This window comes from Bos javanicus, chromosome 14, assembly GCF_032452875.1.
Source record: "Bos javanicus breed banteng chromosome 14, ARS-OSU_banteng_1.0, whole genome shotgun sequence".
In the NCBI taxonomy this organism is placed as follows: domain Eukaryota; kingdom Metazoa; phylum Chordata; class Mammalia; order Artiodactyla; family Bovidae; genus Bos; species Bos javanicus.
In genome coordinates, this window is record NC_083881.1 from 63570182 (window position 1) to 63584629 (window position 14448).

Genomic DNA, 14448 nt, shown 5'->3' on the forward strand with positions numbered 1-14448 from the left:
GCAATGTCCATCCCAAACTCCCCAATTATCCCTTCCCCTATCCTTCCCCTCTGCCTGGCAATCATAAACTCATTCTCTGTGAGTCTCTTTCTGTTTTGTAAGTTCATTTGTGTCCTTTCTTTTTAGATTCCACACATAAAGGATGTCATACAATATTTCTCCTTCTCTGTGAAAGTCTTGAGGCTTTAAATGCAGTGAAATTACGACGCATAATTGCTGGCAATTTCAAGCTTATCCTCACTCTTCCTACATCTGTGACCAGCTCTTTTTTCTGACATTGACCCTGCCTGCTGACCAGTAGCATCTGCAGGCTCAACCCAGACACGGAGGTAATTGCCTCCCGTGGACTTCTCAACCAGCCATGTGTGGGTCCTCCAACCGCATACCTGGCTCCCCATGTTCCCTGAAAGCACTGACTTGTCTGTCCATGCCAGATCAGCCCTTCCTTTTAAACCCGCCTTTCTCCATTTCTTCCATGATTGTGTAAGGTCTTATTCATATAACAAACCTCTTATTTTGTACCCGCAGGGGTTCTGCTTCCCTGATCAAATTCTATTATGGTTATGGTAGGTAGCTGGTCTCCAGACCTGACCCCCAGTTAGCCACTGAGAACTCTGTGAAGTCTGGCTGACCCTGTGGCTCTCTTAAATCAACAGAGACCACAGTGGAAGTGACAAATGATCTCTTAGGGCCCTAGGATTCAAGAAGGCCTGGAGACTTTCAGTTTGGCACTCATAGGACTGGCACCCGACTCCAGTGTTCTTGCCTGGAGAATCCCAGGGATGGGGGAGCCTGGTGGGCTTCCGTCTATGGGGTCGCACAGAGTTGGACACGACTGAGCAACTTAGCAGCAGCAGGACTCCCCTCAGTCACCACGTAAGTCCTGCAGGACAGACTACGTGGGACAGCCTGGAGAGGGAGAACCCTGAGACTGTATGAGAGGGAGGAGCCCCCAATTTCAGCGTCCCTCCAGTCCAGCCTCTCGGTCACCCTCAGAAACCCGGGATGAGAGAGGGAAATGTGAGTGGCACCATCTTGAATATTCCTGCCCCAGCCAACATCTGACTCTAGAGGCAAGAGATCCTGAGTAAGACCAAAAAAAACCGACCAGCTGAGCCCTGCAATCCACAGAAACAGGAAGAACAAGAAAATCATTGTTATAAAATTCTTTTTGACCTACAGATAAGATATGAAAACCGTATCAAAAAATCCCATATACCATTCACCCAAATTGCTCAAATGTTAACAGTCCATCTCCCTACCCTCCACCATGCTCAACTGTTTGAAAGTAAAACATGGTAACTCCTTGTGCTCATGCTCAGTCGCACAGTCGTGTCTGACTCTTTGTGACTGCATGGACTGCAGCCCACCAGGCCCCTTCATCCATGGGGATTCTCCAGGCAAGAATACTGGAGTGGGTTGCCATTTCCTTCTCCATGGTAATTCCTTATCCCTGTGTAATTCAGTGTGTCTCTCTCTGAAAACAAGAAAATTCCTCTTTCATAAACAAGTTTAATTATTAAAACTGGAACTTTGTATTTTATAATATGATCATGTAATCTACAGACCTTGCTAAAATTTTGCCAGAGGTGTAAAAAAAATGTCATTTACAGTAAAAGAAAATCCTGGGTCACATATTGTATTCACTTGTCATGTTTCTATTATCTCCTTTAACTTGTACCGGTTCCTCTGGCTTTCTTTGCCTTCCATGGTATTGACACTTTTGAAGAATACTGGCCAGTTAGCTTGCAGGCTGTCCTTCAGTATGGGTTTCTGCTGTTTCCTCATGATTAGATTTAGCTTATACATTTTTGACAGGAAATACTCTGGAAGAGAAGTTGTCTCTTTTTCAGTGCTTCAATCAAGAGATAGTCATTGTTGATTTGCCTCATTACCAGCGATGTTGAATTTGAACTTGGTTGTGATGGTTTCTGACAGTTTTCTCAAAGTTACAGTTTTTTTCTTTGTTATTAACAGGTGTCTTACATAGAGATTCTTCAAGACCATGTGAATATCCTGTTTCTCATGACACTTTAATCCACTAGCTTTAGTATCCATTGATGAGTCAATTGATGAATCAGTTATTACCATTGTGATTGCCAAATGATGATTATCTATCTTCATCATTTCCTCTGCGTTTGATGTATTACATTGTAAGAGAGTTCTTCTCTCCCATTTATTTATTTTTATCAGTTTTTACCAATTTATTTGTATTTGGTTTAGTGGGTTATAATTTGCTCCTGTCATGATTTATTCCAATGCTTAAGTTGTCCAGGATTTGGCCTTTAGGGGGCTCTTCGACTGTTTCTATATCCTTTCACATTTTCCATCATTCTTTGAGTACTTCTAAACTTTTTTGGCATAAGATGTTCCAGGCTCACTTTGTCCGATCCCTGCTCCAGCCTTAAAATCAACTGTTTTCCTAAGGAGCCCTCTTGCTTTTCAGCGGGAAAGATTTAGAAACCAAGATCTGGGTGCTAGGCATGCTCACTGCTACTAGAGTGTCACTGATTTTTGTCCTTCTTGGTGGAAAGAAGTAAGAAATATATAAATATATGTGTGTGTGTGTGTGAAAGTGAAAGTTGCTCAGTTGTGTCCGACTCTTTGTGACCCCATGGACTGCAGCCTTCCAGGTTTCTCTGTCCATGGGATTCTCCAGGCAAGAATACTGGAAAGGGTAGCAATTCCCTTCTCCAAGGGATCTTCATGACCCAGGGATCGAACCCAGGTCTCCTGCTTTGCAGGCGGATTCTTTACCATCTGAGCCACTAAGGAAGCCCGTAAATGCGTATACACATGCACACACACAAATATATATATATATATATATCTTCACACTTTATATATCTGTATTATATTAAAAACCATTAGTTCAAATCATGAGCTCATGCAGATACCTCTCATCCTTGCATTTTCTATATTTATAACTTCATTTTCCAGCAATGAACATCCTGGATCCTATTATCCATGACACACTGACTTATCTCCATAACCCTAGAATATATAAAAAGTCATTTCAAAATTGTTAAACCACACCTCTTCCCAACTTTGCTTGGGATCCCCTCCCAATCCTCTGTTAATCTTTCCAGGCTCTCAGCTGTGGGTCCTTGACAATTATTTTGATCCCTGGTTGGGAAACTAAGATCCCATATGACGTGATGCATGGCCCAAAAAATAGAAATAGAAAAATAAAATATGTTGAAGAATGATGCTGGCCTTGCTGCCAGGCACGCAGGTGGGACATTGGTGACTTCTCAAATTAAGGAATTTGAAGAAAACTCCTTATTGCTGACTTGCTCGGGTGCGTGGAGCACTGTAACCACCACAGCAACAGCCCCACCGGGTGGTGAGTGGGCTTCAGAAGGATTGATCACAGACTCGGTAACCATTCCTCAGCATTTCAGACATTATTTAGGGAAGGAGGTGCTTATAATAAGAACAGAGTTTCCATCATAATCAGGATGAGGGCTGAGTCATTTTATTGGAATTTTCAAAGAGATGCAACCTTATGCGGTACTCCAGACTGGCTAGGCAGGACATAACTCCTTATATAACTTCATGTCAGGTGAGAAATGGGGCCTGCCCATCCAAATTGGTCTCCGCAGCTAATTTCACAAGTGTCTCAAGGGCAGAGCATGATAAATGGGCATAATGAATTTCAATATTACAGAGAGATTTCCAGGGAGTTACATTACAAATTAATAAGCTGAGACTGAATTTGGAGGGAATTAAAGTGCCTGCCTGGTCTATCTTCTGTGGCAGAGCTTTTTAACCTGAGGTTCAGGGGTGCACTTCAGGGGATCCATGTTCCCCCAGATTTATGATATTTTTATTTAGAGTCATGCTTGTGCATTTCAAAACTATTTATCTATTTTTGGCTGCCTCAGGTCTTTGTCTGGGCACGTGGGCTCTTCATTGTGGCACATGGGCTTCTCTCTACTTGTGGCTTGAGGGTTCAGTGGTTGTGGTGTGGGGGTTTAGTTGTCCTGCAGCACGTGGGATCTTAGTTCCCTGACCAGGGATCGAACCCATGTCCCCTTCATTGGAAGGTGGATTCTTAACAACTGGACCACCAAGGAAGTCCCTTTTTAAAAAGAGAATATTTATTTTTGTATAGGGTTGTGCTTGTGCATTTTTATGAGGAAAGAGTCTACAGTTTTCTTTAGATTCTCAGGGAGGCCCTTGACCCTCAAAGGTTAAGATTCTTGATCTCTTTCCACATCTCTGAGACTGGGCTTCCCAAGACAACCCCTGTAGGAGCCCTACAGCTGAAGGATGGCCTCCCATTGTGAGTTCAGATTTTAACATCCTCCCCCCTCCTCTACCCCAAATTGTGGCTGGAAGCAGGACACTACCTGGCTGGAAAGTGCCATAACTGCTCCTTCAGTAGAAGCCTCTTTCCTCCTCACAAGGGAATATTTGAATGCAAGCGAGGGTGTACGAGGAGCAAAATGCCCTAATTTATTTCAAAGAGGAAATTAGCCCCAAAGAAATTATTTCCAACATTCCTCACACTCAGTTGAATCAATGCTCAGCTAAACAGTGAGATGTCCTTTGGAAGAACAATGAAAAATAAGACTTTGAATTATGCAGTATTTGTGACCTGATGAGCCTGTGAGCCCCAGGGCAGACTTCCTGGGAGCCAGTCTTGGCTCTACTGCATCCCAGCAGTACAGTCTTGGAAGATTACTTTACTTCCCTGGGCCTCAGTTTCCTTATCTGTAAAATGGGGGTGATAATAATAGCTCTGATTTTGTAGGGTTGTTTGTGAAGGTTTAACGAGTTTGTAGTTTCTAAATCCTCAGAACAGTATTCAACATGCAATAGAGAGCCCATAGATGGCTATTGTTCTTATCTTCACCATCAGTTTGAGTACTGATGCCTCCCGATGCTCTCAATAGTCAAATTTATCAGCTAGAGTCAGTTGATTGCTTGTGTAGACCCAAATTTTGCATCTATTTTGCTTTCAGTTGCTGTGTTAGAGTTTCATTAAATGGTCCATAGGTTTGATGAATCATTTCAGGAAGCATTTATGGCAGGGAGTGGATGGGCTTGCTTCTTTGGGAAACCCAGCTTCAGTCCTGAAACTGTGGATATAACATTTCTGTGTGTGAGTGCTCAGTTATGTCAGATCTTTGTGATCCTATGAACTGTAGCCTGCCAGGCTCCTCTGTCCATGGAATTTTCCAGACAAGAAATACTGTAGTGGGTTGCCATTTCCTTCTCCAGGGAATCGTCCCAACCCAGGGATTGAACCTCTGTCTCTTGTGTCTCCTGCACTGGCAGAGGGATTCTTTACCACTTGCACCACCTGGGGAGCCCTACAGCATTTCTGCCTGCATGCAGAAATCCAGATCACATGATGGTGAAAAACAGTAATGATCCCAGTGACCACTTACTGAGGGCCTTCTATTTTGTAAGGACTCTACAGATATTAATATTTTTCATCATAATTCCATAAGATCAACCTGATATACCATTTCACAGATGACAAAATTGAGACTCAGAAAGGTTGAATGCTTTTCTCAAGGTCACACTGCTGATGGATACCCATGGACTGACTTCAAAGCCCACATTCTCCCTTCTAGATTTGGCTTCCTCCTGTTTTCACAATTACCAATCAATGAGATGAGAATAATTTCATGATGCCTCCCAATGCTCTTTTATTAGCAATGCAGCTTGTTTCAAGCGGGTCTGTCTGGGAAAAGGTCCAGCAGATGTGACCCACTGATTTCTTCGTCCACACACCTCTCAAATTCAGTGTGTGTAAGGCTAGCCTTACTTCCCCACACTCCTTGTTCTATGCGTGTCCTTCCCAATTCCTCCACCTTCTGTAGCCTCGGTGCTACTGGCTAGCTCACTCTCTTCCTTATCCCACTGGGAGGAAAGCAAGGAACCTCTCAGCTCCTTTGCCCCCAGCCTCCACTTCTGATCAGTCACCAAAGCCTATTGCTTCAATCCTTAAAATGCTTCTCCAGTCTCATCACTTTTTCTTAATTTGGACCTTGTCATTTTGTGGCCTGATTATTTCAACACTTTCCCAAGCCCTGAGTTTCTCCCCCTTATGATCCATTTCCATGTAGTCTACAACATTGCTAAAGCCAAACGTGATCTTTTTCATTCCTCTCAGTCTCTCCAGTTGCCCACAGGATAAAGTCCAAACCCCTTGTTATGGCTTCCAGGGCCACAGGTGAGAATTTCTGGGGTATCCACCCAGTCCATGAGTCACAGGTCCCCTTTCTCTGGGAATCGTTCCTTCTCCCATCCAGGGTTGGGCTACCAGGCACCATATTCACAAAAATGTGACCTTGGCCTTTAGCAATAGTTGACTGAACCAGGGGCGGTCCCATGATGGGAGCTGTACCAACCAGAAATGTCACATCAAGAACAGGCACTGGGACCACAGAGCTGTTTTCTCCGGGTGTCTGGGTCTGTTTCGTGCAAACTCTAGTGCTATGAACAGGACAGGTGTCACAGAGACTGGATTGACCAGAATTCCTGTCTGAAAAGAGAAAGAAGGAAACCTTTCTGTCTGCAGAGAGAAGAGTTAAAAATTGAAGCGTGAACACTGCCTGGGCTTACCATGACCTACCTCCAAGTTTCAGTCTTCTTGACTCTGTGATGTGGTCTTGTCTTCGGGTTCTGAGAAATCTCCTATTTCTTAAGCAATTCCATCTTTTCAACCTTAGTCAGCTTTGGTGGGTTTTTACATAGCATCCATACATGCATGCTAAGTCACTTCAGTCGTGTCTGACTCTTTGTGACCCTATGGACTATTGCCTACCAGGTTCCTCATGGGGAATCTCCAGGCAAGAATACCGGAGTGGGGTTGCCATGCCCTCCTCCAGGGATTGTCCCAACCCAGGGATCAAACCCATGTCTCCTGTGGCTCTTACATTACAGGTGGATTCTCTACTGCTGAGCCACTGGGAAAGCCCACAAACCACCAAAGTCCAGGCTAATTTGACCCCTACTTCTCTTCCTTGGGCTTCCCTGGTGGCTCAGAGGTTAAAAGCGTCTGCCCGCAATGCGGGAGACCTGGGTTCAATCCCTGGGTCAGGAAGATCCCCTGGAGAAGGAAATGGCAACCCACTCCAGTAATCTTGCCTGGAGAATCCCATGGATGGAGGAGCCTGGTGGGTTACAGTCCATGGGGTCACAAAGAGCTGGACACGACTGAGCGACTTCACTTTCACTTTTCTTCCTTATGTTTCCTACTAACTCTTTCACCTTTCCTCTGTTCTTCCTGTGCGCTCATCTTTCACCTCAGCCATGAAACCATCCTTACCATCTTCCTTACTACCTCCTCCACTCTCATCACTCTAGGCCTTCAGTTCAGTTGCTCAGTCGTGTCCGACTCTTTGCCACCCCATGAATTGCAGCACACCAGGCCTCCCTGTCCATCCCCAACTCCCAGAGTTCACTCAACCTCATGGCCATCGAGTCAGTGATGCCATCCAGCCATCTCATCCTCTGTCATCCCCTTCTCCTCCTGCCCGCAATCCCTCCCAGCATCAAGGTCTTTTCCAATGAGTCAACTCTTCGCATGAGGTGGCCAAACTACTGGAGTTTCAGCTTCAGCATCAGTCCTTCCAATGAACACACAGGACTGATCTCCTTTAGAATGGACTGGTTGGATCTCCTTGTAGTCCAAGGGACTCTCAAGAGTCTTCTCCAACACCACAGTTCAAAAATATCAATTCTTCGGCACTCAGCTTTCTTCACCATCCAACTCTCACATCCATACAGGACGACTGGAAAAACCATAGCCCTGACTAGACGGACCTTTGTGGACAAAGTAATGTCTCTGCTTTTGAATATGCTATCTAGGTTGGTCATAACTTTCCTTCCAAGGAGTGAGCATCTTTTAATTTCAGGGCTGCAATCACCATTTACAGTGATTTTGGAGCCCCCAAAAATAAAGTCTGACACTGTTTCCCCATCTATTTCCCATGAAGTGATGGGACCAGATGCCATGATCTTCATTTTCTGAATGTTGAGCTTTAAGCCAACTTTTTCACTCTCCTCTTTCACTTTCATCAAGAGGCTCTAGTTCTTCTTCACTTTCTGCCATAAGGGTGGTGTCATCTGCATGTCTAAGGTTATTGATATTTATCCCAGCAATCTTGATTCCAGCTTCTGCTTCTTCCAGCCCGGTGTTTCTCATGATGTACTCTGCATATAAGTTAAATAAGCAGGGTGACAATATACAGCCTTTTCCTATTTGGAACTAGTCTGTTGTTCTGTGTCCAGTTCTAACTGTTGCTTCCTGACCTGCGTATAGGTTTCTCAAGAGGCAGGTCAGGTGGTCTGGTATTCCCATCTCTTCCAGAATTTTCCACAGTTTATTGTGATCCACACAGTCAAAGGCTTTGGCATAGTCAATAAAACAGAAATAGATATTTTTCTGGAACTCTCTTGCTTTTTCCATGATCCAGCGGATGTTTTCAATTTGATCTCTGGTTCCTCTGCCTTATCTAAAACCAGCTTGAACATCTGGAAGTTCACGGTTCATGTATTGCTAAAGCCTGGATTGGGGAATTTTGAGCATTACTTTACTAGCGTGTGAGATGAGTGCAATTGTGTGGTAGTTTGAGTACTCTTTGGCATTGCCTTTCTTTGGGATTGGAATGAAAACTGACCTTTTCCAGTCCTGTGGCCACTGCTCAGTTTTCCAAATTTGCTGGCATACTGGGTCATTCTGTTCTTTCTGCCTGGAATCCTCTTCTCTCCCTCATGGTTCGGTGAGACTCTAACCCTTTAAGACACTATTCATGTACCACTTCCTTTCTGAAGCTTTACATTAGTCCTTCCTTTGTAGCCTCAGAGCTTCCTTTCTGTACTGTTAAACTTACCTTCTTGACTCTGTGTGTGTTTCTGTGCCATCTCAATAGATACTGAAGAGGCATATGACAAAATTCAATAACCTTTCACGATAAAAACTCTCAGCAAACTAGGACTATGAGGAAATTGCCTAAAAATAATAAAGAAGATATAGCATTGCCAAAGAATTGATCCTTTTTTTTTTTTTTTTAAACTTGTGGTGTTGAAGAAGACTCTTGAGAGTCCCTTGGACTGCAAGGAGATCCAACCAGTCCATCCTAAAGGAGATCAGTCCTGGGTGTTCACTGGAAGGACTGATGTTGAAGCTGAAACTCCAATACTTTGGCCACCTGATGCGAAGAGCTGACTCATTTGAAAAGACCCTGATGCTGGGAAAGATTGAAGATGGGAGGAGAAGGGGATGACAGAGGATGAGATGGTTGGATGGCATCACTGATTCAATGGACATGGGTTTGGGTGAACTCCAGGAGTTGGTGATGGACAGGGAGGCCTGGCATGCTGGGGTTCATGGGGTCGCGAAGAGTTGGACACGACTGAGCGACTGAACTGAACTGATAGAATTTGCATTTCTAACAAGTTACCAGGTGATGCTAACACTGTTGGTCCAGGGACTACACTTTGGGAACCACTGATTCAGAGCCATGGTTCTCAACCTAGGCTGTGCATTAGAACTTTTTAAACACCCAATTCCTGAGTTGTACCCTGTGGAAATAAATGAAAAAGACCCAAAGCAAATCAAAAGCTAATTATTCACCGTTTGGTCTAGCAAGAGAAACAGCCACCATCACCAGCATTTGGTAGACTCAGAGGCAGGCAGAAGAGTAGGACAGCTTTAGGGTGTAAAAAAAGGAAGGCTCCAGGGGTGCCCTGATTGTGGTTGCTGGCATGGGGAAACGAGAAGAAGGGTTTCCTATATAGTTGGGTAGGGGTGCATATTTGACTTTTCTTGGTTCTTCCTAAGTTGGAAGCAGGAGCCAAAACTAGGGAAGCTGGCAGATGTAGATTAAGAACTGTGTGTCTGGTGCCAGTGCTAAAGAGGTTGTAGTTTGGTTTCCTCAGCTGGTTGCTGCAGACGGTGGGTCAGAGTTCTGTTGTCATATGTGGTTTGGCTATTGTCAGTTTGTATATTCATGTCTCTCAATCCAGACCAAATTAAGTCAGAGTTGGTGGATCCAGAGGTTTGGGCTTAAATATTTTAAAAATAAACTCTCCAAATGATTCCCACAAGAGCCAAGGTTAAGAACTGCATTTTGAGACAGCCTGAGTTCTCTTCCGGGGGAGGTGGAGAACCAGGGGGTACAAGGGAAGCGTTCTTCCTCTGCTCTCTGCCCCCAGGAACAAATGGCCTGGGTGAGGTGTCCCGCTCCCCATCAAGCTGGTTAGCAATCAGCGATCAGCTTATACCTTGAGGCACCTTTAGAGGAGGGGTCCCTAACCCCAGTGCAGAAACTTAACAAAAATATGACAGTGGGCAGGATTTGTCCTTTGTTTTAGCATCTCTTATAGATCAGCTTTTATTGAAATTAGCATAAAAATCCAAATTCACCAGGAAACTACAAAGCGTTAGTCGTTCAGTCATGTCCAACTCTTTGTGATCCCACGGACTGTAGCCCACCAGGCTCCTCCGTCCATGGAATTCTCCAGGCAAGAATACTGGAGTGGGTAGCCGTTTCCTTCTCCAGTGGATCTTCTTGACCCAGGGATCAAACTGGGGTCTCCCACCATGCAGACAGATTCTTTACCATCTGAGCCACCAGGGAAGCTACAGGACCTACAAAGTCCCTGCCAATTCTCTGGTCCAGCTTCCGTCCCTGTCTCTCCCAGTCTCCACATTCCCCATTTACCATCCCCAGCTCAGCCTGGTCCTAAGGCAGGGCCTGTGGTCTTCTCCATCCACCGTGCTCTCCCCTCAGATCTTCCCTTGATTTGCACATTATCATTCAGGATTTAGAAGAAACTCACATCTCGGGGACGCCTTCCCAAGCCTCCTTGCTGGGGTACTTCTCTCCTCTTCCAGTCCCTTTTTTGTCCTAGTGGTCGATTTTATTTTCCTGATAGAATTTACCTATCTGAAATTAATCAGTTTATATATTTATTGGCCCTCTCCCCCAGCAGCAGTATAAGCTTCCTGAAGGTAGAGATTTTTGTCTGTTAGTAAGATACAGCTATATTCTTAGTGCTTGAAATATAATGCTGCTGCTGCTGCTGCTAAGTCGCTTCAGTCGTGTCCGACTCTGTGGACCCTATAGACGGCAGCCCACCAGGCTTTCCCATCCCTGGGATTCTCCAGGCAAGAACACTGGAGTGGGTTGCCATTTCCTTCTCCAATGCATGAAAGTGAAAAGTGAAAGGGAAGTCGCTCAGTCGTGTCTGACTCTTCGCGACCCCATGGACTGAAGGCTACCAGGCTCCTCCGTCCATGGGATTTTCTAGGCAAAAGTACTGGAGTGGGGTGCCACTGCCTTCTCCGTGAAATATAATAGATGCTAATAAATCTTTATTGAGTGAATGAAGGGGGTCAGGACTTTGCTCTCAATTTATCCTGTCATTTACTAACTATGAGTTTGGGTCAGTCACTTCAGCCTCTCTGAACCTCAATTTTCTCATCTGTAAGTGGGAAAAAAATGATACTTTTCTAGACGATCTTCCAGTGCTGCTGACATGGTCTAGTCATATTTTGGCGGATTTAGGCTAAAAGTGCTCTTGCGATCATCACATCTGCATTTCAATAGGGCCTTCAACCAACATAAAGGCTTAAATGTCCAAGAGTAAGTCTAGTGAAAGTGGGGATATTTTGAGGAGATTGGGCATTTCCAGGGTCCTCAAATTCTGCCACCTAAGCAACTATCATCTCTGACTACACCCAGAGCCAGCCAATGGGCTACCTTCTAACACAGTCTGTATCACTCATGATGGCGGTGCTGCAATCCTTGGGGTCTTTGGGGAAAATCTACATCAGTTGGTTCAAGGGTGGAGGTGGCAGTCAAGGAGGTGGCCCCTTCCCATCTCCTTTCAAGAGGACCTGCAGGAAGCAGAGGTAACTGACAACTTCTAGCTGTATGCCTTTGTCTTCACCATGGCATTCACACCAAGGCCGTGTTTCCTGGAGCTACTTCCAGCTAATGCATGAGCACTGCAGAGATTCTGGAGCTGGGCATTCCTGCCCAACATGGGAATCTTCCAATGGGCACCCTTTGCTTGGAGACTCTGCACTGTCCAGCTAAGATTTCTCAAGCTGCACCACAGTCAGAAGTTATTCCTCTCTGGGGCTCCTCCTTCCCACTCTCCTTGCACAGGTGTCAGACCTGAATTGTGAACCAAAGCCTCCCCCTGCCTACTCCTGATTCCTCCACTTTATCCTTTGCAGTATTTACCTCAATCTCTCAATCTCTCTCTGGCACATCTAATCCCATTATGGTATCTGTGTCTCAGAAGACCTGAACTAACATGGAAGAGTTGAAGACAACTCTCTTCTTTCCCTGTAGCCATAACCTCCTCATTTTGATCTCAGCCCAGTAACAACTTGCTAGGTATAAAATTTTAATAAGCATCATCGATTAGGAAACACTCTGTCTCATCCTCCTTTAATGGAGTCTGGAGCAAGCCTATCTGATGGAGTAGACATCACTTTCCTAGCTCAGGGCTGAGTGAGACAGCCCAAGGGCTCTGGTAGAGAAGAGTTGTGGAAATCACAAAAATGAATACTTTGGGAAGTCCTCTCTTTTCTAGAATCCCCAGTGGCCATGTGCTTCATTGCCCTCAAGTCCAGCTCATCCTATAAGGAAAGAAGAGCTGGGAAAAGAGGTTTGGAAATTAGGACAAACTTGCCAAGTAGAACTAATCAATGATAAGATGCAAAGAAAGTCAGGGAGGAGGAAGTAGCAATGCACTTAGGGAGATGTGCCTGGTGGACAAATCCAGAAACAATTCCCACTCATCATGTAAAAGCCTTCAGTAAGCCCCTAGTGCAGAAAGTACTGCTTGGACAGCTTGTCTAGGATAAACAAGAGACAGGACCAGAGGACTTAGAGCAGGGGTGCTGAGGGAACATCTTCCAGCCCAGTGCATTTCAAACAAGTCCCCAGGCATTACCTCTGACATTTTCTGGAAGGGGACATGGGGGTACCTAAGGATGAGTCTTGTCTTTTCACTGCAGTCAAAACACTTGAACCACGAGGGTTCTGCCTCTCAAAACCAGGCCTGGAAACCACTAAGGGCACCTCACTCTTTCCTGTTATGTACAGAATAATGGAAGCCCAGAGAGGCTGTGTGATTGCTCAAGGTCACACAGCAAATTAACAGCGAAGGTGATAGGATTAGAACTTGGGACCTTTGACCTTAGTCCTTCCTGCTCTCTTTCTGTTTCATAATGCCACTCCTCTGAAGAATTTATAATCTATATGTCAGCTTGGACGTAGTCCATCAAACTGAATTCACACATTAACCACATCGAGCAGATGTTCAGGCTGCATTGGGCAGATATGTCAATTTCTGTTCAGAGAAGATGAGTCCAAAAGGATTTCCCTGCTTGTCCCTTAAGGTGTCATTTATACATGTGTTACTTGGATTTACTCATGGATATTTAAATCCACCATTTGACCAACGTTCTACTACACAGACAATGTAGAGAGGTGGCAACAGACAGGCCTGAGAGCTGAGCAAGTCTAGGGTTGAACCCTGACTCCTACACCAGGACCTCAGAGAAGTTATGCCGCCTTTTGGAGCCTCAGTTCTTCATCTGAGTAAGAGCACTTACTCTCCAGGTCGCTCTGAAGATTAGAAATGATGTAAGTGAAGCACCTAGGGGATCCCTGGTCACTCAAACAGTAACAAATCTGCCTGCAATGCAGGAGACCTGGGTTTGATCCCTCGGTCGGGAGAAACCCCTGGAGAAGGGAATGGCAGCCCACTCCAGTATTCTTGCCTGGGAAAGTCCGTGGACAGAGGAGCCTGGTGGGCTACAGTTCATGGGGTCACAAAGAGTTGGACACGACTGAGCAACTAACAAGTGCAGCACCTAGCCATGCCTGGCACATGTAAGTGGTGGAGAGTGTAATAGAAAGATTAGACACATGCTCTGCAGACCCTTGCAGAGTCCCAATGTTGTGGGGAAAACAAGGCCGGGGGAATGAAGGAACAATGAAGTGCTCATTATCTCTGCTGATGGAAAGGGATTCAGAGATGGGAGAGTAGGAGAATTAATTCCCAGAGACGATTTAGAGGAGAAGGGATGTGCCTTGAAGCTTAAGGGTTGGGGAGGCGGAAGGTATATGAGAAGAGCCTAACAACATGATCAGAGCGCATAGGAAGGAATCAGAGTCAAGGCCATGGAGCTCCTTGGAGTGGACTCGGTGAGCAGCGGCAGAATCACTGGAGGGCCGGGAGAAGCTCTGGAAACCCATGTCACCTGGTAGATTCTTACTGCTCCAACAGGAAGGAGAATTCTGTGACGTTTCATTCAGTGAGTTCTGGAAAGGGTTAACAGTTCTTATTGTGAATTCTGCTTTGGTTTAGGAGCTGAAGAAGGCATTAACCCTTGGTTTTCTCCTTTTCAGGTCTTTGAGCCCTTATCCCAGTTTTCTAGAGGTGAGGAACCTGAGAACC